The sequence below is a fragment of the Pseudophryne corroboree genome (assembly GCF_028390025.1).
Source record: "Pseudophryne corroboree isolate aPseCor3 chromosome 3 unlocalized genomic scaffold, aPseCor3.hap2 SUPER_3_unloc_12, whole genome shotgun sequence".
Taxonomy (NCBI): domain Eukaryota; kingdom Metazoa; phylum Chordata; class Amphibia; order Anura; family Myobatrachidae; genus Pseudophryne; species Pseudophryne corroboree.
The window spans coordinates 2396627-2418841 of record NW_026967500.1 but is presented as its reverse complement, the minus strand read 5'-3'; the positions used below and the strand labels follow the sequence as shown (position 1 = coordinate 2418841).

General features: G+C 47.3%; 1 non-coding gene across 1 annotated transcript; it reads right to left on the bottom strand.

The window, feature by feature from the left end:
- Positions 1-3244: 3244 nt before the first annotated feature.
- Positions 3245-3315, bottom strand: TRNAG-GCC (transfer RNA glycine (anticodon GCC)). Its single transcript has one exon. It is a non-coding gene; the product is annotated as a tRNA-Gly (tRNA).
- Positions 3316-22215: the final 18900 nt, after the last annotated feature.

Here is a 22215-nt window from a genome sequence, read left to right as displayed (position 1 = left end):
ATAAACAGCGAGTCAGATTTTCTGACTCCAGCTGTCCTGGAACATATTTTCAGGGCCCTGACAACTTCTAGCAACTTGGAGTCCTCCAAGTCCCTAGTAGGTGCAAGGCACCACAATAAGCTGGTTCAGGTGAAACACTGACACCACCTTAGGGAGAGAACTGGGGACGAGTCCGCAGCTCTGCCCTGTCCGAATGGACAAACAGATATGGGCTTTTTTGAGAAAAAAACACCAATTTGACACTCGCCTGGTCCAGGCCAGGGCCAAGAGCATGGTCACTTTTTATGTGAGATGCTTCAAATCCACATATTTGACTGGTTTTAAACCAATGTGATTTGAGGAATCCCAGAACTACGTTGAGATCCCACAGTGCCACTGGAGGCACAAAAAAAGGGGTTTGTATATGCAATACTCCCTTGACAAACTTCTGGACTTCAGGAACTGAAGCCAATTCTTTCTGGAAGAAAATTTACAGGGCCGAATTTGAACCTTAATGGACCCCAATTTGAGGCCCATAGACACTCCTGTTTTCAGGAAATGCAGGAAACGACCGAGTTGAAATTTCTTTGTGGGGCCTTCCTGGCCTCACACCACGCAACATATTTTCGCCACACGTGGTGATAATGTTGTGCGGTCACCTCCTTTCTGGCTTTGACCAGGGTAGGAATGACCTCTTCCGGAATGCCTTTTTTCCTTTAGGATCCGGCTTTCCATCGCCATGCCGACAAACGCAGCTGCGGTAAGTCTTGGAACAGACATGGTACTTGCTGAAGCAAGTCCCTTCTTAGCGGCAGAGGCCATAAGACCTCTGTAAGCATCTCTTGAAGTTCCGGGTACCAAGTCCTTCTTGGCCAATCCGGAGCCATGAGTATAGTTCTTACTCCTCTACGTCTTATAATTCTCAGCACCTTAGGTATGAGAAGCAGAGGAGGGAACACATACACCGACTGGTACACCCACGGTGTTACCAGAAACGTCCACATCTATTGCCTGAGAGTCTCTTGACCTGGTGCAATACCTGTCCCATTTTTTGTTCAGACGGGACGCCATCATGTCCACCTTTGGTATTTCCCAACGGTTTACAATCATGTGGAAAAAACTTCTCAATGAAGTTTCCACTCTCCCGGGTGGAGGATCGTGCTGAGGAAGTCTGCTTCCCAGTTTCCATTCCCGGGATGAAAAACTGCTGACAGTGTTATCACATGATTTTCCGCCCAGCGAAAAGTCCTTGCAGTTTCTGCCATTGCCCTCCTGCTTCTTGTGTCGCCCTGTCTGTTTACGTGGGCGACTGCCGTGATGTTTTTCCCACTGGATCAATACCGGCTGACCTTGAAGCAGAGGTCTTGCTAAGCTTAGAGCATTATAATTTTACCCTTAGCTCCAGTATATTTATGTGGAGAAAAGTCTCCATACTTGATCACACTCCCTGGAAATTTTTCCCTTGTGTGACTGCTCCCCAGCCTCTCAGGCTGGGCTCCGTGGTTACCAGCATCCAATCCTGAATGCCGAATCTGCGGCCCTCTAGAAGATGAGCACTCTATAACCACCACAGGAGAGACACCCTTGTCCTTGGATATTGGGTTATCCGCTGATGCATCTGAAGATGCGATCCGGACCATTTTTCCAGCAGATCCCACTGAAAAGTTCTTACGTGAAATCTGCCGAATGGAATTGCTTCGTAGGAAGCCACCATTTTTACCAGGACCCTTGTGCAATGATGCACTGTTTTTAGGAGGTTCCTGACTTGCTCGGAAATCTCCCTGGCTTTCTCTTCCGGGAGAAACACCTTTTTCTGGACTGTGTCCAGAATCATCCCTAGGCACAGCAGACGTGTCGTCGGGATCAGCTGCGATTTTGGAATATTTAGAATCCACCCGTGCTGATTTTAGCAGTATCCGAGATAGTGCTACTCCGACCTCCAACTGTTCCCTGGACTATGCCCCTATCAGGAGATCGTCCAAGTAAGGGATAATTAAGACGCCTTTTCTTCGAAGAAGAATCATCATTTCGGCCATTACCTTGGTAAAGACCCCGGGGTGCCGTGGACAATCCAAACGGCAGCGTCTGAAACTGATAGTGACAGTTCTGCACCACGAACCTGAGGTACCCTTAGTGAGAAGGGCAAATTTGGGACATAGAGGTAAGCATCCCTGATGTCCCGGGACACTATATAGTCCCCTTCTTCCTGGTTCGTTATCACTGCTCTGAGTGACTTCATCTTAATTTGAACCTTTGTAAGTGTTCAAAAAAATTTTTTTAGAATAAGTCTCACCTAGCCTTCTGGCTTCAGTACCACAATATAGTGTGGAATAATACCCCTTTTCTGTAGTAGGAGGGGTAATTTAATTATCACCTGCTGGGAATACAGCTTGTGAATTTTTTCCCATACTACCTCCTTGTCGGAGGGAGACTTGGTAAAGCAGACTTCAGGAGCCTGCGAAGGGGAAACGTCTCGACATTCCCATCTGTACCCCCGGGATACTACTTGTAGGATCCAGGGGTCCTGTACGGTCTCAGCGCCATGCTGAGAACTTGTCAGACGCGGTGGAACGCTTCTGTTCCTGGGAATGGGCTGCCTGCTGCAGTCTTCTTCCCTTTCCTCTATCCCTGGGCAGATATGATCTTATAGGGACGAGAGGACTGAGGCTGAAAAGACGGTGTCTTTTTCTGCAGATGATGTGACTTAGGGTAAAAAACGGTGGATTTTCCAGCAGTTGCCGTGACCACCAGGTCCGATGGACCGACCCCAAACAAGTCCTCTTCCTTTATACGGCCATACTGTGCCGTTTGGAATCTGCATCACCTGACCACTGTCGTGTCCATAACATCTTCTGGCAGTTATGGACATCGCGTTTATTCATGATGCCAGAGTGCAAATATCCCTCTGTGCATCTCGCATATATAGAAATGCTCTATAGTCAATAAAATACTGTCCCTGTCAAGGGTATCAATATTTTTAGTCAGGGAATCCGACCAAGCCACCCTAGCTCTGCACATCCAGGCTGAGGCGATCGCTGGCCGCAGTATAACACCAGTATGTGTGTATATACTTTTTATTATATTTTCCAGCCTTGTCAGCTGGTCCTTGAGGACGGCCCTATCTATAGACGGTACCGCCACTTGTTTTGATAAGCGTGTGAGCGCCTTATCCACCTTAAGGGGTGTTTCCCAACGCGCCTTAACTTCTGGCGGGAAAGGGTATACCGCCCATAATTTTCTATCGGGGGGAACCCACGCATCATGGTGCATTGGCCGGGAAACGAACCCGGGCCTCTCGCGTGGCAGGCGAGAATTCTACCACTGAACCACCAATGCTCACACACTTTATTTAATTTATCTGATTCAGGAAAAACTATGGTAGTTTTTTCACATCCCACATAATACCCTCTTTTGTGGTACTTGTAGTATCAGAAATACGTAACACCTCCTTCATTGCCTTTAACGTGTGGCCCTAATAAGGAATACGTTTGTTTATTCACCGTCGACACTGGATTCAGTGTCCCTGTCTGTGTCTGTGTCGACCGACTAAAGTAAACGGGCGTTTTAAAAACCCTTGACGGTGTTTTTGAGACGTCTGGACCGTACTAATTGTTTGTCGGCCGTCTCATGTCGTCAACCGACTTTGCAGCGTGTTGACATTATCACGTAATTTCCTAAATAAGCCATCCATTCCGGTGTCGACTCCCTAGAGAGTGACATCACCATTACAGGCAATTGCTCCGCCTCCACGCCAATATCGTCCTCATACATGTCGACACACACGTACCGACACACAGCAGACACACAGGGAATGCTCTATACGAAGACAGGACCCACTAGCCCTTTGGGGAGACAGAGGGAGAGTCTGCCAGCACACACCAAAAAGCGCTATATATGACAGGGATAGCCTTATGATTAAGTGCTCCCTTATAGCTGCTTTTATATTAATATATATATATATATATAGCCATTTATTTTGCCCCCCCTCTCTGTTATACCCTGTTTCTGTAGTGCAGTGCAGGGGAGAGACCAGGGAGCCTTCCTGACCAGCGGAGCTGTGACAGAAAATGGCGCCGTGTGCTGAGGAGATAGGCCCCGCCCCTTTTCCGGCGGGCTCGTCTCCCGCTATTTAGTACATTTAGGCAGGGGTAAATATCTCCATATAGCCTCTGGGGCTATATGTGAGGTATTTTTAGCCTTTTTAAAGGTTTTCATTTGCCTCCCAGGGCGCCCCCCCCCAGCGCCCTGCACCCTCAGTGACTGCCGTGTGAAGTGTGCTGAGAGGAAAATGGCGCACAGCTGCAGTGCTGTGCGCTACCTTAAGAAGACTGCAGGAGTCTTCAGCCGCCGATTCTGGACCTCTTCTTGCTTCAGCATCTGTGAGGGGGCCGGCGGCGTGGCTCCGGTGACCATCCAGGCTGTACCTGTGATCGTCCCTCTGGAGCTTCATGTCCAGTAGCCAAGAAGCCAATCCATCCTGCACGCAGGTGAGTTCACTTCTTCTCCCCTCTGTCCCTCGTTGCAGTGATCCTGTTGCCAGCAGGAATCACTGTAAAATAAAAAACCTAAGCTAAACTCTCTAAGCAGCTCTTTATGAGAGCCACCTAGAATTGCACCCTTCTCGGCCGGGCACAAAATCTAACTGGCTTGGAGGAGGGTCATAGGGGGAGGAGCCAGTGCACACCACCTGATCCTAAAGCTTTACTTTTTGTGCCCTGTCTCCTGCGGAGCCGCTATCCCCCCCCCCCCCCCCCATGGTCCTTTCAGGAACCCCAGCATCCACTAGGACGATAGAGAAAAGTTATGTTTTATTATATACACACATTTACAATTAAGTGTCCCAGAGAGTCGTCTTCTCCTATTGTTTACAAGATTAATATTGTTACAGAAAATGTCACATTTCCATAATGTATTTTATTTCCAGCAGATGGACACACAAGCAGGAATATCTCAGAAGGACATCTAATGTTATCCCCGGATTGTGACATAAAATATAATGACAGTAGACATGATTCTCCAGGAGATAACCCCATTACCCCAATTATACATCCAGCTCTATCAGCTGGTCCCACTGATTCTGGGAAATGTTCTCCTGATCACTCTGATATTGGTGCATCTGTTACAGCTCTGAGAGTAGATACAGAGTTTCCCTGTTCTATAGATGCCAAATGTTTTACACAGAACACAAAGCCTATTAACCCACATACAGGTAAGGCAGGTGAAAGGCCACTGATATGTTCTGAGTGTGGGAAATGTTTTACATGCAAATCAAATCTTGTTATACATCAGAGAAGTCACACAGATGAGAAGCCATTTTCTTGCTCTGAGTGTGGGAAATGTTTTGCACGGAAATCAGATCTTGTTCTACATCACAGAAGTCACACAGGTGAGAAGCCATTTCCATGTTCTGAGTGTGGGAAATGTTTTGCACAGAAATCAGATCTTGTTATACATCACAGAAGTCACACAGGTGAGAAGCCATTTCCATGTTCTGAGTGTGGGAAATGTTTTATACAGAACTCAGATCTTGTTATACATCACAGAAGTCACACAGGTGAGAAGCCATTTTTTTGCTCTGAGTGTGGGAAATGTTTTACAAAGAAATCACATCTTGTTACACATCAGAGAAGTCACACACGTGAGAAGCTATTTTCTTGCTCTGAGTGCGAGAAAAGTTTTACCTGTAAATCCCACCTTGTTATACATCAGAGAAGTCACACAGGTAAAAAGCCATTTCCATGTTCTGAGTGTGGTAAATGTTTTGCACACAAATTACATCTTGTTAGACATCACAGAAGTCACACAGGTGAGAAACCATTTTCTTGCTCGGAGTGTGGGAAATGTTTTACACAGAAATCACATCTTGCTACACATCAGAGAAGTCACACACGTGAGAAGCCATTTCCATGTTCTGAGTGAGGGAAATGTTTTGCACTCAAATCATATCTTGTTATACATCAGAGAAGTCACACAGATGAGAATCCATTTTCTTGCTGTGAGTGCGGGAAAAGTTTTACCTGGAAATCCCACCTTCTTATACATCAGAGAAGTCACACAGGTGAGAAGCCATTTCCATGTTCTGAGTGTGGGAAATGTTTTGCACAGAAATCACATCTTGTTACACATTAGCAAAGTCACACAGGTGAGAATACATTTCCATGTTCTGAGTGTGGGAAATGTTGTACACAGAAATCACAACTTGTTACACATCAGAGAAGTCACACAGGTGAGAAGCCATTTCTATGTTCTGAGTGTGGGAAATATTTTGCACACAAATCCGTTCTTCTTAGACATCACAGAAGTCACACAGGTGAGAAGCCATTTTCTTGCTCTGAGTGCGGAAAATGTTTTACACAGAAATCACATCTTGTTAGACATCTGCAAAGTCACACAAGTGAGAATCCATTTCTATACTCTGAGAAATAAATCAGCTCTTGTTGCACACAATAGATTTGGGTGGTCTTCAGTATGCCGAATGTCAGGATCCCGGCGCACAGTATACCGGCGCCGGAATCCCGGCATACCGACAGGTATTCTCACAGATGGGGGTCCATGACCCCCCTGGAGGGAGAATAAATAGCGTAGCGCGCCACCGTGCCCACAGCGTGGCGAGCGCAGCGAGCCCGCAAAGGGCTCATTTGCACTTGCCACGCTGTCGGTATGCCGGCGGTCAAGCTCCCGGCGCCGGTATGCTGGTCGCCGGGAGCCCGGCCGCCGGCATACCATACTACACCCATAGATATCTCTCAGGTGAGGAACCATTTTAACCAGTTAACTGACAAATTTTTCCTTCAAAAGTTAATAAAGTTGAAAAAGTAGTTTTTCCAATATTTAAACATTATATTATGCACATCTGTAGAATGGATCTCATCAAAAACGGGGGGACAGGGTGGGATGGCGCAGCTGTATGAAATCTGACCATGCCAGTTAAGTGGTTAATCTTCTGGAGTATACTCATCATTGCCATGCGTTGTTCTTCAAGGTTCTTATCCTATCTCCTATGCTTTTTGCAATATACATGTTACCACTGGGTGAAATAATCAGATGTCATGCCCTCATCTACCACTGCTATGCAGATAACCTGTCTCTTGCTCCGGGTACTGAGAACCCAGTACCAATCCTAAATGGTTGTCTAGCTGAGCTCCAGGTGTGGGTGATGCCAGTTGGCTGTGACTCAGTCCTGGTGAAACAGGTCCTTATGATAGAAGCTCACCAACAAAGGGCAGGGCTACAGCTCAGCTTTGCAAACCAACTAGACTTACCCTTGTGGGTTCAGAGTTGCCAAATGCTGATCCTGTGCAGAATCTTGGTGTCCTGGATGTCACGAACCGGTCTCTCACCTCTGCGGGTTCTGGGGTTCATCCATTGCCAGTGCGGTTGCTTGCGGTGCTGTGCGCCCGTGTGGGGACACGGCGTGATCAATGGCACAGGTGATGCAGAGTCTGGGAACTGTGAGTGCGGGGACCAAATGGCCTAAGGCACTGCGGTGTGTCTGCTGTATAGGAGGTGGCCATGTTGGAGACCAAATAGCTAATACAGAGCACTTGTGAAAACACCTGTGGGCAGGTGTAAGCCAATCCCGTGCTTGTGCTGCCTTTAAGTAGGCTGGGATTATGTTACTCTGGGCCAGTGCTTTGTTGTATCAAAGCTGTGCTCTAGCTCTGAACTCTCTCCGTGCATTCCTGTGTGATTCCCGTGGTCCAGATATCGCCTCCGTTCCCAGAGGTCCGTTTGCAGCCTTCACTGCCAAAGATCTACCGGCTCTCCATTGTGCTATCAGTCAATTGCACACCTATTGGAAATACTTGGATTCCCAGTGTCCTGCATGAGGTTACCTTGTCAGTCTGCCTATCCTACAAAGTCTGCAGGATCTCATTTCTCTCAGCTGTTCGTTTGTTCAACTCTGCATTTAACCCATTCATCACCTTGTCTTCTACTACAGTTTCACAGTGATCTCCGGAACCCGCAAGTAACCCAATTCAGTACTTTTTGCTATGTTGTCATTACAAGGATAATTCATCACAGTCTCTCAGTTAACTCTCAAAACTCCATTGCAAATCCTTACAGTTATCTCTTCATGTCTGCATTATCCAGTTAATAACATTCTACAGTTTAGCATCAAAGTTTGTTTATATTTGCTATGTTGTCATAACAAGGATAATTCTTCACAGTCTCTCAGTTAACTCTCAAAACTCCATTGCAAATCCTTACAGTTATCTCTTCATGTCTGCATTATCCAGTTAATAACATTCTACAGTTTAGCATCAAAGTTTGTTTATATTTGCTATGTTGTCATAACAAGGATAATTCTTCACAGTCTCTCAGTTAACTCTCAAAACTCCATTGCAAATCCTTACAGTTATCTCTTCATGTCTGCATTATCCAGTTAATCACATTCTGCAGTTCTGCATCAAAGCTTGTTTATATTTGGACAATCCAACATTTATTCATCAGCTTGTTTTGCATATGTTTCCATGAACATTTCTTTTATTTATTTTTGAGTTTTCTCTTGCATATTATTCCTGCAATACTTCAGTATAATATGATGATTACCAACTTGTCAGTTAACCCTTTACTGAATTATTATTTTGAATAAATATATGAATCGGAACTTTCTTCGTCCTCCCTGCTTTCTTCATAGCCCAGCACCTACACCTGTGGTTGGTTCCGGGTTAACGGATTCACAAAAACACCCGGGCCTGACAGTAAGCACTGGCCACATGGATCCTTCAAGTGACCAATTCGCAGGAGGCGGTGCTACGTCAGATATCCTTTCCCGTCTGGAAAATCAGGAGTCTATACAGACACAAATAGTGCAGTTTATGCAAACTATGGCAGACCGTTTAGAGACTCTTCATACGGCTATTAAAACGTTCCAAGTCCAGAGTCCAACCCTGGATGTCCCAGTTACCACTACAGCTTCTCCTGTGACGCTACCTACGTCCCGCTTGCAGTTACCCTCTCCGAGTAAGTTTGACGGAACCCCAAAACTTTGCAGAGGATTCCTGAATCAATGCGAGATCCAGTTCGAACTGTTGTCCTCCAGTTTCCCATCAGCTCGTTCTAAAGTTGCATATATTATTGCCCTCCTCTCCGGTCAGGCTCTGGAGTGGGCATCACCATTATGGGAGAGAGGTGATCCTATCCTCTCTAATTACAAAGAGTTCGTATCTTCCTTCCGGAGAATCTTTGACGAACCAGGCAGGACCACCTCAGCATCCTTGGAGATTCTCCGTCTACGTCAAGGTTTACGTCCTGTCAGTCAATATATTATTCAGTTTGGCACGTTGTCTTCAGAGTTAAACTGGAATGAGGAGGCCCTGATCGCCGCGTTTTGGAATGGACTTTCAGAGAGAATCAAGGATGATTTAACTATCCGGGATGTGCCAATTAAACTGGATGAATTGATTTCTCTCTGTAACAAATTTGACCTACGTCACAGGGAGCGATGTTTAGAGAAATCCAGGGCAGAGCGATCCAGTCCACGTGATCATCCTAGACCTCGACAAGATTCTTCATCACAGTCTCCAGTAATGACTGAAGAACCTATGCAGATTGGGCGCTCTCGCCTCACAGAGGAGGAACGACTTCGTCGTCGACAGGGTAACCTCTGCATGTACTGTGGGTCCTCCGAACATTTAGTTAAATTCTGCAAACTCCGACCGGGAGACTCTCGCCTCCTAGCTTATTCAAGAGAGGTTAAGCTAGGAGTTACTCTAGAATCACGTTCTGGGAAAGAGCCGACCTTGTCTATTCAATTAGAAGTTCCAAGTTCTACAGTGAAAGTTTCAGCTCTCCTAGATTCCGGGGCAGCCGAGAACTTCATCTCCTCAGCCTTTGTCATGCGGTCTAAAGTTCGAACCATGCCTCTGGAAGCAGCAGTTGCCGTTACAGCAGTGGATGGAAGTCGAATTCCAGATGGTATAATTACTCATCGAACCGTATGTCTCAAGATGAAAGTTGGTGAGCTCCATTCCGAATACCTCTCCTTCTACGTGATTCCCAAAGCCTCTCAAGATGTGATACTTGGTTTACCTTGGCTGCAGAAACATAATCCTCAACTCAATTGGCAAACCATGGAAGTCCTTTCATGGGGTAAATCTTGTACCAAGGACTGTGTAGCTGCAATTGTACCTCTTCGGTCAATTAGCCTTTCCGATCTACCTCCGGTGTATCAATCCCTTGCGGATGTTTCCAGTAAGCAAGCAGCAGACTCTCTACCTCCTCATAGTGAATGGGACTGCCCAGTCGTCCTGGTTCCGGGCAAGACCCCTCCTAGGGGACAAATTCATCCGCTATCCATCCCAGAGACGCGAGCTATCCGGGATTGGTCCACTCCTACAACTCTCAAGGGGATTCAGCGATTTCTTGGCTTTGCTAATTTCTATAGGAGATTCATTAAGAATTATTCTACGTTAGCTGCTCCTATCACAGCCCTAACTCGCAAGGGAGCAAATCCTACGAACTGGTCTTCTGAAGCAATCAAAGCCTTCTCTGATTTAAAGCAAGCCTTTGTGTCAGCCCCCATTCTTCGACAGCCTGAGTTGAATCGTCCCTTTCTATTAGAGGTGCATGCATCTACAGAAGCAGTAGGAGCTGTGTTGTCACAAGTCTTTGAAGATAAAAAGGTCCATCCCTGCGGATATTTCTCCCGTAAGTTCCTCCCGGCAGAACGTAATTATGCAATCGGTGACCAAGAGTTACTTGCCATCAAGTTGGCATTTGAGGAGTGGAGATACCTTCTAGAAGGAGCTCAACATCGCATTACAGTTTATACTGATCATAAGAATCTTCTATATCTGCAGTCAGCTCAGTGTTTGAATCCACGAAAAGCTCGATGGGCGCTTTTCTTCTCACGATTTGATTTCAAACTCACCTATCGTCCAGGGTCTCAGAACAAAAAGGCAGATGCCCTTTCCCGGCCCTTTGCTTCTTCTGAATTAAATGATGCTACCACGAATCAAGCCATTGTGAATCCTACGTCCTTTTTAATGACTCGAACCTCTCCAGTTCCTCCGCCTGGCAAGACCTTTGTTGCCACAAGTCTCCGAAAACGGCTGCTTACCTGGGCTCACTCCTCTTCCTTCATGGGTCATCATGGGGTTCTAAAGACTCTCGAATTTATTCAACAGTCTTATTGGTGGCCACGTCTCAAAGCCGATGTCCAAGAGTTTATAGCAGCATGTCCTAAATGTGCCCAACATAAGAGTCCAAGAAGTTCTCCACCAGAGTTTCATCCTTTGCCAGCCCTAGAGGTTCCAGCAGCAGATCAAGAGCTTCAACGTCTATCTAGCATCTGGAGTTGTGTACGTAAGTCCTTGGTCAAAACTTCCACTCGTTATAAATCTTTTGCAGATAGAAAACGTAAAGCTGTACCGAATTACTAAGTGGGAGACCAAGTTTGGATTTCTACGCGCAATCTCAAGTTCAAAGTTCCTTCTAAGAAATTTGCTCTCAGGTTTATTGGTCCATTTCCCATTGTAAAGGTACTCAACCCTGTGTCATACAAAGTCAAATTGCCACCGTCTTTGAGAATTCCTAACGCCTTTCATACATCTTTACTGAAGCCTTTGATTCTCAATAAGTTCCGTACTACCCAGTCCAAATCTCCTAAAGTTCACTCTTTGCAGAATGAGGAATTTGAAGTTAAAGAGATTGTGGACTCACGTTCCCGATATGGTCGTTTACAGTTTCTGGTCGACTGGAAGGGTTACGGTCCGGAGGAGAGATCCTGGGTTTTCTCTGAAGATGTTCATGCTCCAAGACTGGTACAGAAATACTTCTCCAAAAATCCTGACAAGGTTCAAAGGTGTTCGGAGACCACCCGTAGAAGAGGGGGTACTGTCACGAACCGGTCTCTCACCTCTGCGGGTTCTGGGGTTCATCCATTGCCAGTGCGGTTGCTTGCGGTGCTGTGCGCCCGTGTGGGGACACGGCGTGATCAATGGCACAGGTGATGCAGAGTCTGGGAACTGTGAGTGCGGGGACCAAATGGCCTAAGGCACTGCGGTGTGTCTGCTGTATAGGAGGTGGCCATGTTGGAGACCAAATAGCTAATACAGAGCACTTGTGAAAACACCTGTGGGCAGGTGTAAGCCAATCCCGTGCTTGTGCTGCCTTTAAGTAGGCTGGGATTATGTTACTCTGGGCCAGTGCTTTGTTGTATCAAAGCTGTGCTCTAGCTCTGAACTCTCTCCGTGCATTCCTGTGTGATTCCCGTGGTCCAGATATCGCCTCCGTTCCCAGAGGTCCGTTTGCAGCCTTCACTGCCAAAGATCTACCGGCTCTCCATTGTGCTATCAGTCAATTGCACACCTATTGGAAATACTTGGATTCCCAGTGTCCTGCATGAGGTTACCTTGTCAGTCTGCCTATCCTACAAAGTCTGCAGGATCTCATTTCTCTCAGCTGTTCGTTTGTTCAACTCTGCATTTAACCCATTCATCACCTTGTCTTCTACTACAGTTTCACAGTGATCTCCGGAACCCGCAAGTAACCCAATTCAGTACTTTTTGCTATGTTGTCATTACAAGGATAATTCATCACAGTCTCTCAGTTAACTCTCAAAACTCCATTGCAAATCCTTACAGTTATCTCTTCATGTCTGCATTATCCAGTTAATAACATTCTACAGTTTAGCATCAAAGTTTGTTTATATTTGCTATGTTGTCATAACAAGGATAATTCTTCACAGTCTCTCAGTTAACTCTCAAAACTCCATTGCAAATCCTTACAGTTATCTCTTCATGTCTGCATTATCCAGTTAATAACATTCTACAGTTTAGCATCAAAGTTTGTTTATATTTGCTATGTTGTCATAACAAGGATAATTCTTCACAGTCTCTCAGTTAACTCTCAAAACTCCATTGCAAATCCTTACAGTTATCTCTTCATGTCTGCATTATCCAGTTAATCACATTCTGCAGTTCTGCATCAAAGCTTGTTTATATTTGGACAATCCAACATTTATTCATCAGCTTGTTTTGCATATGTTTCCATGAACATTTCTTTTATTTATTTTTGAGTTTTCTCTTGCATATTATTCCTGCAATACTTCAGTATAATATGATGATTACCAACTTGTCAGTTAACCCTTTACTGAATTATTATTTTGAATAAATATATGAATCGGAACTTTCTTCGTCCTCCCTGCTTTCTTCATAGCCCAGCACCTACACCTGTGGTTGGTTCCGGGTTAACGGATTCACAAAAACACCCGGGCCTGACACTGGATGGTGGAGTGACACTTAGACATCAGGTATCAGCCACAATCAGATCCTCATCTGAGGAACATAGCCAGACTCCAGCACTTATTTCCCTCAGAAGATCTACCTACAGTCATACATGCACTTGTATCATCACACATAGACTACTGCAATGTCCTCTACCTGGGTCTCCCAGCAAAAGAATTGCACCGCTTGTAGCTTGTACAGATTGCAGCAGCCAGGCTGTTACCTAACCAGCCCGTTCCTGCCACATAACACCCGTTCTCTACTCCCTTCACCGGCTGCCTGTAAGATGGTGACTTACATAATCTTACTGACTCTCCCAGCCCGACATGACCAGGATCCATGGTACCAGAAGTAGCTTCTGCCTCCTTACTGCCTTGCTTTCTTCCACCTGCAAATGAAGGACTTACCAGCAGTACCAAGATGTTCTGAGATGTCAGAGGTGAGACAGGGTGGTGACACTAGGGCTGTAGCGGGGGCTGCCGGAGGCACTGTGGGTAATATTGTCCCCAAGCAGCACTAAGGTGTCAGAGGGGAGACAGGGCAGTGGCAGTAGTGGGAGGAGGCATGGTAGGTGGCAGTAGCTGGAGGGGCGGGTGGCATTTGGGGAGACAGTAGTGGGGGGAGACGGCAGTGTCAAAAGGGCAGACAGTGGATGCAGTTGGGGAAGACCGGGTGGTGGCAGTAGTGGGGGGAGGCTGGGTGGGTGGCAATAGTGGGATGGGGCGGGGGGCTAGATGGGGCAGTGGCAGTAATTGGGGGAGATAAGGCGGTGGCAGTAGTTGGGCAGATGGAGGTTGCAGTAATGGGGAGGAGACAGGGCGGGTGGCAGTAGTGGAAGGAGACAGGGTGGTGGCAGTAATGGGGGAGACGGCAGTGGCAGTAGTGGGGGGAGACAGAGGTGGCAGTAGTGGAAGGAGACAGGGTGGTGGCAGTAATGGGGGAGACGGCAGTGGCAGTAGTGGGGGGAGACAGAGGTGGCAGTAGTGAGGGGAGACAGGGTGGGTGGCAGTAGTGGAAGGAGACAGGGTGGGGGCAGTAATGGTGGAGACAAGGTGGTGGCAGTAGGGGGAGACAGTTCGGTGGCAGTAGTGGAAGGAGACAAGGTGGTGGAAGTAGTGAGGGGAGACAGGGTGGGAGGCAGTAGTGGAAGGAGACAGGGCAGGTGGCAGTAGGGGGGAGACAGGGCAGTGGCAGTAGTGGGGGGGAGACAGGGTGGGTGGCCGCAGTGCAGTACCAGGGGCTGCTGGAGACAGTAACAAGGTGTATGGGTCCCGCACAGAACCAGTTGATAATTAGACCTAATGATGATTCTGCTTCCTTATTTCTAATTAATCCCTTGTATGTGTTACGGTTATTTGCTGTGTCAGCCTTTATGTGTGTTCTGTGTAATAATCCTGAAAGTAGTGCTGCTACCGATCTCATATCATTTGTAGTAACTTGGAAAAGATGAGATATGAGGTGCACTCTGTAAGCTTATAGGGGGTTAATCAGAGATGAACGCAGATGTGACAACACGCAGCCCCTGGAAAATGGTCCCGGCCCACCCGCGTACACCCCTCAGGGATGCGGCCGCAATGTGTGTGTCTGCGCGGCTGCTGCGCATGTGCATTTTGTCACCACCAGTAAACTGCTGCGGGCCGCTATTGCGGCTGGGTCTGAATGACCCCCATAGGGTTTTGGCTCTCCTGATATGTATCTGTTTTACTTACCTGCAATGCTATAATGTAACTTGAATTGTTTCTGTGCTTTAAGGATATTTTATCCATGTTGTGCAGAGTAAAGTATTTTTTAAGTTTAAAATATAGAGAAAAATCTGTGTATTAAAGATATGAAATAAAGTTGTTTAAAAACAAAAGATTTCCGTTGGGTCTTTTTATGTGTCTGTGTATTATCTTATTTCCAGATAATTGTCGCTATGGTGACAGAAACAATTTCCTGTTAATGTGTCACTTGTAGTGTTACTTTTGTGTCCAGCGGGTGGGCTCGGAAATGTTATCCTTTTCCTCGCAGCCCCAGTTGCTGGAGAAAATGAAGGAGGAGCTGGCGACGGGTCACGTTCCACTTGAGCTGACAATTTTCTCACCAGCAGGTCTTTCCACCTCTGCAGACTTGTGTCCGGAAAGAGAGATACAACGTAGGCTATGTAAAACACCAAGGGAATGTTTCCGCAGTAGCAAAACACGTTAAGACAGTGTTACTACCTATAATGTATAACAGTGGGATCGTTCTCACAGGCACAAAGAAACATATATGTACAATTCAGCACATATGTAATAATATTGGTATTGAGAGGAAATGTTTTCCTATAACAAGTATATCATTGTAAAACCCTGTATCAGAGCAGAATCCTCAACCACATGTGTTACCCATTCAGTACATATATTTGATATTGATTGATTGATAATTTACTCACCGGTAATTCTATTTCTCGTAGTCCGTAGTGGATGCTGGGAGCCCGTCCCAAGTGTGGACTCTCTGCAATACATGTATATAGTTATTGCTTAACTAAAGGGTTATTGTTATGAGCCATCTGTTTAATGAGGCTCAGTTGTTGTTCATACTGTTAACTGGGTATAGTTATCACAAGTTGTACGTGGTATGAGTCTTACCCTGGATTCCAAATCCTTTCCTAGTAATGTCAGCTCTTCCGGGCACAGTTTCCTTAACTGAGGTCTGGAGGAGGGGCATAGAGGGAGGAGCCAGTGCACACCAGATATAGTACCTAATCTTTCTTTTAAGAGTGCCCAGTCTCCTGCGGAGCCCGTCTATTCCCCATGGTCCTTACAGAGTACCCAGCATCCACTACGGACTACGAGAAATAGAATTACCGGTGAGTAAATTCTTATTTTATATTTCCCTTGCTTATATCAATTATTGCTCTACCCATATACCCATACATAGGTAGGGCTGGTATATAAATTATTTTATATCTTTCATTCATTTTTTGTCTTTCCAGGCTGACAATCAATTGCTTTATGTCATGCCTATTGACAAATCTATCTTAAATAAAAATAATAAAAGTTATGTTTCCATTTATTCATGAAACATAAACAAAAAAGAGTGCGCCACACATTAAGGCTTCTTTAGATATAACCCTTCATCCACAAGTCCCATGTACTTAATGGAATTGCTCTGTCTTCGCTCCTCCTTCAATTTCTCCAGGTGCTTCTGCAAAAGCCTGATGAGGTGAATGACCTGACTCAAGCTGGCAGTGTCTGAACTGACTTCACGTGTGGCAAGTTTGAAGGGTTGGAGAACCTTGCAAAACACGGAAATCATTCTCCATTGCGCTTGAGTCAGGTGTATTCCCCCTCCTTTGCCTGTATCGTAGGTGGAAGTATTGGCTTGAATGGCCTTTTGCTGCTCCTCCATCCTCTGACGCATATAAAGTGTTGAATTCCACCTCGTTACCACCTCTTGCTTCAGGTGATGACAGGGCAGGTTCAGGAGTGTTTGCTGGCGCTCCAGTCTTCAGCATGCAGTGGCTGAATGTTGAAAGTGTCCTGCAATTTTTCGGGCCACCGACAGCATCGCTTACTTGCCCCTGTCGTTTTTCAAAAAAATTCTGTACCACCAAATTAATTGTATGTGCAAAACATGAAACGTGCTGGAATTTGCTCAGATGTAATACACGCACAATATTGGCGGCGTTGTCCGATATCACAAATCCCCAGGAGAGTCTAAGTGGGGTAAGCCATTGTGCGATGATGTCCCTCAGTTTCCGAAAGAGGTTGTCAGCGGTGTGCCTCTTATGGAAACCGGTGATACACAGCGTAGCCTGCCCAGGAACGAGTTGGCATTTGTGAGATGCTGCTACTGGTGCCGCTGCTGTTGTTGCTGCGGGAGGCAATACATGTACTGTCATAGTCATGTAGTCCTTAGTCTGCCCTGTTCCACTTGTCCACATGTCCATGGTTAAGTGGACACTGGGTACAACCACATTTTTCAGGACACTGAGGACACTTTTCTTAATGTCCCTGTACAGTCCGGGAATCGCTTGCCTAGTGAAGTGGAATCTAGACGGGATTTGGTACCGGGGAGACGGAATGTCCATCAACTGTCTAAATCCCACTTCACTAATGGTGGATACTGGACGCACGTCTACCACCAGCATAGTTGTTATGGCCTCAGTTATCCGCTTTACAACAGGGTGACTGCTGTCATATTTCATCTTCCTTGTAAAGGACTGTTGGACAGTCAATTGCTTAGTTGAAGTAGTACAAGTGGTCTTCTGACTTCCCCCCTGGGAAGACGATTGACTCCCAGCAGCAACAACAGCTGCGGCAGCAGCAGTAGACATACCACTCAAGGATCCTCCAGAGGAATCCTGGTTAGGAGAGGACTCGTCAGTCATGGCAGTGACATGGCCTGCAGGACTACTGACGTTCCTGACTGAGTAGGAAATTGACGTTGAGGGAGTTGGTGGTGTGGCTTGCAGAAGCTTGGGTACAATAGGAAGAAGAGATTTAGGTGTCAGTGGACTGCTTACGCTCTCACCCAAAGTTTCTGAATTTGGAAATGACTTCTGATGAATGCGCTGCAGGCGATGTATAAGGGAGGATGTGCCTAGGTGGTTAACATCCTTACCCCTACTTATTACAGATTGACAAAGGCAACACATGGCTTGACACCTGTTTTCCGGATTTGTGGAGAAAAAATTCCACACCGAAGAGGTGGCTTTTTTCTATTTTGCCCAGGCATGTCAATGGGCTTTCTCATCCCATGGACAACTGTCTCCACTGGTGCCTTATTCAAACCAACACATCATCATCAGAATCCTCATGGTCAACTTCCTCCTCAGCGCCAGCTACACCAATATCCTGCCCATCCTGGTGTACATCTTGTTAGGCGCGGCGGTCCGTGGCGCCCCTCCGACGGTTGCCGAGCGACGGTCACGGCCGCCGCACCTCCCTCTTTGGCCGCCTGGCACCTAGCAATGCCAGGACGCCGTGCGTGCTGTAGCCGCCGGTTCCCTGGAAACGCTAGGACGCCAGGCGTCCACAGCCGCCGGGACCATGGCAAAGGGGACGCCGCTGGCGGACCGCGTTCCCCGTTGCCAGATACTGATTGTACCTGATTAGTTGTCCGTGCAGCAGGGCAGCTGCACGACAACTATCATTTAGGGTCTGGGGGCTGGTCTTGCTGGCTCTTCTGTTATTGGTCAGCAGGGCCTTTTTATTGGAACCAGCACATTGCAGCCTCGCCGGTGATAGCTTCCCGTATGCTGTTCCTGCCCTGCAGAGTTCATTGTCCAGCGTGCTGTTATCTGGTCGATCCAGCTCCCTGTGGTCCTGAGTCCAGGAGTTCAGAAGCCGGTCGTGGGAATCTTTCCAGTTCTCTAGTCGAGTGTACCTGTATCAGTCATCGCGGGTTCTCTCCCGGTTTCGTGAGTAGCGGCTTCTGACGCGTCTTGCGGCCTTGGTCGCTGAGTCCTTGTGTTAATTTGTTACTGGTGTTTTTGTGGAGGTTTCCGCTCTCACTTTCCTCCCCGGTACATGACGGTGCCGTGTAGGGTGTGGACAGTGGAACCTTTGTTGTTCTTCTTCTTTGGTGGCGTGCCGCACATATATTTAGTTTTAGGTTTCTTAGTAGCCCCTAGCCTTCTGTTTGCTTTAGTTAGTGGTCCCCTTGTTATCATCCCGTCTCGGTTCACGACTTGTCTCACATTAAGACCTGGGGGCATCGGAGTTGGGCAGACCTAATCCGCCCTCCAAACCAGGCTGCCGTAGGCCCAAGAAACCACAGTCTCACAGGCGTAAACTGACCACGTGGGTGAAACAACGGAGGTAGGTTGCTAGGGGTTACCATCACACCTGGCCATTATTTCAGCGTCATGTTCTGGTGCTTTGGAGTTGCTACACTACACCTCTTTGTTCAGAGCACCAAGAACGTAACAGTCAGAGGTACCGGAAGGTCCCTCTGCCTTCCTGCACTCTCCCCCTGTGTCTACCATGCTGCCAATCGCTAGTGATCGGTCAGCATGGCAGGATCTCCCCCTCCAGTGGCTGCAGACAACGGCAGCCGCTGGGAGTCGAAATTACCCCTCCCCCCCCTTCCAAAAACCACCCCCAGACCCACCCTGTATACCTGCAGGCTGTACCGGCTTTCAAAATGAAAGCCGCAATGTTCCGATGGTCGTGATGTTCCCGATCAATGTTTCGATGTTTGAAAAAATGTAAAAATAAATAAATATTTTATTTCCTTTTTTTTTTTTTTTTTTACTAAAATCTTTTGGGATAGGGTTAAATTCACGTTCTTCACCTAATTCACTCATAAAAAACCCGACAATTTCAGAGCGGTTTTCGGCGAAATAAATCGTCAGTTAAGTGGTTAATGAAGACAAAGATACCTTTATGCACACAGCTGGTGTGACTTATCTGTGAGCTGGGGTACGCTGTTTTTTACACACAGCATCCTTCTCTTTCTGGGGATTCGGTGGGCTGAGCCAAGACCATCTACTTGCAGACAATTCTACACATTGTTTGTTTGTTTCATTTTTTTCTTACGTCCTAGAGGATGCTGGGGTCCAATTTAGTACCATGGGGTATAGACGGGTCCACTAGGAGCCACTGGCAGACTCAGTTTAGAAAATGTGCCTGGAGGAGCCGGTCACAGCTAGGGGAGCTCCTACGAGTTTTCTTAGTTTTATTCTTTTATTAAAGTTTAGAGTTTGTTGTTTTACAGGAAGGCTGCTGGCAACAGCCTCGCTGCTTCGTGGGACCTAGTGGGGGAGTAGGAACCAACTTAATGGAGAGATAATGGTTCTCCACTCCGCTGACATGACACTGAGCTCCTGAGGGTGCTGATCACAAGCCCACGAGGTGACCGCTCACTCCCGCAGCACGGCCGCCACCCCGTAACAGAGCCAGAAGAAAGAAGAGTGGTGAGTACAGCGCCGGTGTCCCGGTTAGTGGGTCGCCGGCTGGTATGGCGGCACAAGGGTTAGAGCGCAGCTCTTACAGGCTGTGCTCCAGGAAGGCCCAGCAGCATACACATGCAGCGCTTAAGGGACGCCTGAGCCAGCACGTTAACCCTACACTGGTCACATAGTTAACAGGGCCTAATCCCACTGTTAACACACACAAATCCTCAGGCCAGTATAAACAATAAGTGCGGGAAGCCGTGCGCCATTACGGGGGGCGGGGCTTCCTCAGAGCGGATCCAGCACTCACCAGCGTCATTTTCTCCCTGCAGATCATAGGAACATAATGCTGATGGGGAGCACTGCCCTCCACTTAACTCCAGATATCCTCTGCAGTACTAGGGTGTTATAGACAGGTGGGGAGGGGGAGTGTGATTATAGTACTAGTTACCCTATTAAGTTAGTCAGCGCTGGGCTTTTATCTTAATAACTGTCTACAGGGGCGCTGTGTGGCTGGCTCCTTATACTCTGTGACTCTCTGAAGGTACTCTGGGGGAAACGGTGTCTGACATTTTCCTGTGTGTGTAAGTGTGTGTGTGTGTGTGTATATCAGACTTGCCTACCCTCCCGCATTCAGCGGGAGGCTCCCGATTTTTAAGTGAGCCTCCCGCTGCCCCGCCAAACTTGCCAGTCCCCCGGATTTTCAGGGTCCTCACCTAAAATCAGCACTGCGCATGCGCAAGTCCGGAGGGCCCAGCACCTGCACGGGAGACTTCGGGGGCGGCAGTGTCCGTCCTGCTAGGCACACTGCGTTTGCACAGCACAGTGACAAGGAAGCAGTCTCAATCAGGGGTGTGCTTCCTGTGGCTGGCCCCTCCCACCACACTCAGAGAGAGAGAGAGAGCTGCGTGTATGAAGCCAGCAGCAGCAGAAGTTGACCTCTCTCTCTGCTGCCTTCACACACTGTTCTGGGGTCGGCCTCCAGTCTGCTGCTAAGAGGAAGGAACAACATAGCCAGGTGACTGCTGTGTGTAATTGGGGGAATGTAATGTGGCACTGACTGGGTGTAATATGGGGTAGGGGGCTGTGTATGATGTGGAGCTGGGTGTAATATGTGAGCTGGGTGTAATATGGGGTAGGGGGCTGTGTATGATGTGGAGCTGGGTGTAATATGTGAGCTGGGTGTAATATGGGGGAGGGGGTTGTGTATAATGTAATGTGATGGGTGTAATATGGGGGAGGGGGGGTAGTGTTTGCTGTGTGTAATGTGCTGGGTCAAATATGGGGAGGGGGAATGTGTGTAATGTAATGTGTAGTATGGGACTGTGTATGATGTGAGCTGGGTGTAATATGGGGTATGGGACTGTGTATGACGTGAGCTGGGTGTAATATGGGGTATGGGACTGTGTATGATGTGAGCTGGGTGTAATATGGGGTATGGGACTGTGTATGATGTGAGCTGGGTGTAATATGGGGTATGGGACTGTGTATGATGTGAGCTGGGTGTAATATGGGGTATGGGACTGTGTATGATGTGAGCTGGGTGTAATATGGGGTATGGGACTGTGTATGACGTGAGCTGGGTGTAATATGGGGTATGGGACTGTGTATGACGTGAGCTGGGTGTAATATGGGGTATGGGACTGTGTATGACGTGAGCTGGGTGTAATATGGGGTATGGGACTGTGTATGACGTGAGCTGGGTGTAATATGGGGTATGGGACTGTGTATGACGTGAGCTGGGTGTAATATGGGGTATGGGACTGTGTATGACGTGAGCTGGGTGTAATATGGGGTATGGGACTGTGTATGATGTGAGCTGGGTGTAATATGGGGTATGGGACTGTGTATGACGTGAGCTGGGTGTAATATGGGGTATGGGACTGTGTATGATGAGGAGCTGGGTGTAATATGGGGTATGGGACTGTGTATGATGTGAGCTGGGTGTAATATGGGGTATGGGACTGTGTATGACGTGAGCTGGGTGTAATATGGGGTATGGGACTGTGTATGATGTGAGCTGGGTGTAATATGGGGTATGGGACTGTGTATGATGTGAGCTGGGTGTAATATCTGGGTGTAATATGGGGTATGGGACTGTGTATGATGTGAGCTGGGTGTAATATGGGGTATGGGACTGTG